This window comes from Pan paniscus, chromosome 1, assembly GCF_029289425.2.
Source record: "Pan paniscus chromosome 1, NHGRI_mPanPan1-v2.0_pri, whole genome shotgun sequence".
In the NCBI taxonomy this organism is placed as follows: domain Eukaryota; kingdom Metazoa; phylum Chordata; class Mammalia; order Primates; family Hominidae; genus Pan; species Pan paniscus.
Genome location: NC_073249.2, coordinates 103,372,411 through 103,376,327, shown reverse-complemented (window position 1 = coordinate 103,376,327; position 3,917 = coordinate 103,372,411).

Below are 3,917 nucleotides of genomic sequence, written 5' to 3'. Positions count from 1 at the left end.
ATCCAATTTAAACAGCACTGTATAAAGGCATGAGGTAAAGAGAGACTTGGAGAAAAGACACAGAGAAAGAGTCAAAAAGAGGAAAAGAATTTGAAAAACAACAAGAATGAGTCTGAGTGACAAGCTTTCTGTCTGGTCCTCAGCCAACCCTCCAGGCCTGGCCCAGTCCAGCCACTGAGAAGTGTATAAACATCCCTGATATCTCTGCACAGGTGTTAGTGTGGTGGCTCAGGGTAGAAAGCAAGACCCAAAACAGGAGCCAAGCCAAGTAAGGGAGAGGTGAGGGATCCAGAGCAGCCAAGTATGGTCAGATGAGAAAGATTGTCTAGGTGTGCCAGGAAAGAGGCTTGGAAAGGAAATGGAAGATTTAGAAAAGGGCTGATCAGCATTTGCCCTTTCTCCCACTGAGCCCATTTTGTGTCACTTCCTCTTATCACTCTGCCTAAGAAAAATGAGGTACAAGCATTAAATTGTCCTCCTTTGAAGAGGGAATTTCTTCTCCAAAATGGCTACATCTCTGGTCATACCAGAGCCTAAGGAGGATGAGTACCAGGGCTTCTTTCCCTGTCCAAATGGGACTCTACCTATTCTCTCCAAGACAGGAAATACCTCAAATCCACATCCCTAACTTAGGTGAGTTTCTTCCACCTACCCCTTTTGGTAAGACAAAAATAGGTCTAACTCCCTCCCTCCTAATCTAATATTATCAGCACTGCCCTGAGTGTACCAAAGAATATCAGAGACAGGATTTGGATATTTTCCCCCTTTCTCTACTGTAAACCAAGATCAATGTGGAATCACAAGGATGGGAACTATTCAGGAAAGGGCTGGGAGCACAGCCCAAAGCTGAGGATCCTGGGAGGAGGAGAGGTTTGAGAATGGAGAATAATCCCAGACTCTGAGGTCGTGGGGACCTAGCCCCTTCCTGCATTGGTTGGGATCAGGCCTGAGGAATCTCTGGATTCCTTCCCCAACATCTTGACATCTTGGATTCCCAAGGTGAGAGCACCTAGCCATTAAGGTCCCACAGTTAAGTTGGATCATTGTCTTCCCACTGACCCCCATTAAGGTTATGAGGGGGACCTCCCTTCTTTCCTAGATACAAAGAGGCAAATTAAAGTCTATTGGAGATGAGCCAAAGGCCTTTCTGAGGTGATAGCAGGAAACTGGAACTTATTTCCAGTTTTGTGGTCCCAAATAACCTTGAGGAAATGTGAGCCCCAGAAGGGGAAAGGTCAGTGGAGAAGAGGTCACTACTGGTTTGGCCAGATTAGTTAGTGGAGCTATTCTCGTTGAGCTCATTTCTCTTCTCCATCCTCTGGCTGGACATGACATATGAGGGGAGATGAAGAGGACATGCCCACCAGCCCCTTCTTCAGTCAGAAATCTACTGGTGGCCTGTTTGATTTGAGTCCTGGCTTGCAGATTGTGACCTTGAACTCTGCTGTAGGTGGTGTCCCTTTCTTGCTAGTTGATGGAATTGTTGATCTTCTTGCTACCCAAGCTGAAGCAGGTTCTTGGAAACGACTGGCCAGATGCCTGAGGTATCTTTAGTCTGCCTAGGCTGAAAATAAAGTGGGGAAATCCAGCAAATGGAATGTGTTCAGCCAAAGCTAGGCACATCCTGCCTTTGTTCTCAGGCCCATTTGAATTCTTACAGATGGATCAGCATAAGCCCTACTATGTGAGAGCTAGAAGGGCTCCCAGTGGACACATCTAGTCCAAATTCATATTTCACACATGAGGAATACTGAGGAGTGGAGACATACATGACTTTCTGAAGGGCACGAAGCTATGGAGTGGTGAAACTAGGACCACAAAATAGTGTGAAACACTGTCTCTTAAAAAAAGTGAATTGAGGAAAAGAACTGTCTGTTCCTTACCAAATTATAGGTGCCCAATTACCTTATTCATCTGACCCTCCAATTTTCTTTGGTCTCCACTCCCAATCTAAACTACATGTTGCTTCCAGGTCTGCCATTTAGCCTCCCTCAAACCACTTGAGTCACTGAGCCTGTTTGCAGACCCCTCTTAAACTGCCCACCTGAGATGGGAGAAAAATCATGAGGCTAGGGATGGAACATAGCATAGAGAAAAATAGGACTCTTTCCCTTTTTTTTTTTTTTTTTTTTTGTAGAGGCAGACTTAGGGAAGACTATGTTGCCCCAAGCTGGTCTTGAACTACTCGCCTCAAGCAACCTCCCACCTCAGCCTCCAAAAGCTGTGGGATTACAGGTGGGAGCCACCATGCCCAGGATAGGATTCTTGACAGAGAACCTACCCTGCCTGGGGCCAGTGCAGCCCAGGCTGTGGACATGGCAGCAATCTGTTCAACATAAGCCCTATCAGGCGAGTAGTACTGGGCTGAGCAGCACTGTGTAAGTCCTCTGTAAATGTTTGCAAGCAGGGGCTGGGCACGGTGGCTCACGCCTGTAATCCCAGCACTTTGGGAGGCCAAGGCAGGCAGATCACAAGGTCAGGAGTTCGAACCAGCCTGACCAACACGGTGAAACCCCGTCTCTGCTAAAAATATAAAAATTAGCCGGGCATGGTGGCACGCGCCTGTAATCTCAGCTACTCAGGAGGCTGGGACAGCAGAATCACTTGAATCCAGGAGGCAGAGGTTGCAGTGAGCTGAGATCGTGCCACTGCACTCCAGCCTGGGCAACAGAGTGAGACTCCATTTCAAAAAACAAAACAAGACAAAACAAAAAAAGTTTGCAAGTATGGCCTCAAGCCCTAACCTCTCAGGGGTTCTTCCAAAGTGAATAGGAGCCGTGACCCTGTTTACTAGGTCTTGGGCTTCAGGCCTGCCTGATAGTACCTATGGAAAGTAGGGGAAAGGTTGATGGAAACAAGTCTAGCTCATGCCTGGAACCACTTCAGAATCTGGGAAAGCTGCTGGGTCCTGTGTCCCTGGCTTTGTCCGGCAAGGTCACCTGCAGACAGGGCAGAGTCCAAGAATAGTCTGATCTTTCTGACACTTTGAAGTAATACAACTGATCTCAAGTGGTCACTCCAACCTTTGTCCTCATTTCCCCAGTTTCATGGGAAAAGGATGTGTGCACATAGGATGTGTGCTGCTTTTCCAGAATCTTCTTTGTTCCCACTCTTTTAAGTTCCCAGGCTGACATTGTGGGCTTTATGGGGTGGCTATGCTCCCAACACAGACACATATAGTTGACCAGGTTAGGACTTGGTGTGTGTATGTAGGGAACAATGCAAAAGGAAAATTTTCAATAGCTTTTACTTTTGTTTTTGCTGATCTCTCCCTAGCTATAATCACAGGCTGAAGTACAGCTATGGGAAACCCGTTACAGGTCCCCTATTTCCTTCCTGCCACTCAACACAACACCTCAGGAGGACTAAAAAAAGAAACACATCAATCATCATAAATTGCTCAATGACTCTAGAATGTTCTGTTTCTATTCCTGTTTCCTTCACTGCTTCTACTCTTTTCTTCTTTTCTTAGAGGCGGGTTCTTGCTTTGTTGCCCAGGCTGGTGGTGCAATCATATAGCTCACCGCAGCCTCAAACTCCAGGGCTCTAGGGATCCTCCCGCCTCAGCCTCCCTAGTAGCTGGGACTACTAGGGAGTGCCACCACGCTCAGCTATTTGAAATATTTTAAAATATTTTTGTTGTAGAGACAGGGACTCGCTTTGTTGCCTAGACTGGTCTCAAACTCCTGGCTTCAAGCAATCCTCTTGCCTCAGTCTTCCAAACTTCTGGGATTACAGGCTTGAGCCATGGCACCTGCCATTGCTTCTATGTAAACACTAACACACCCAAACTAGGCTTTTAAGGTGCTTTCCCTCAATGGAGTCACAGTCTTTCTTCATTCTTTACAATGGGGTCAGACATATTCAACCTTAGATTGACAGTCTCTATCACTTGATGCTGTAGGGAATTCAGTCGG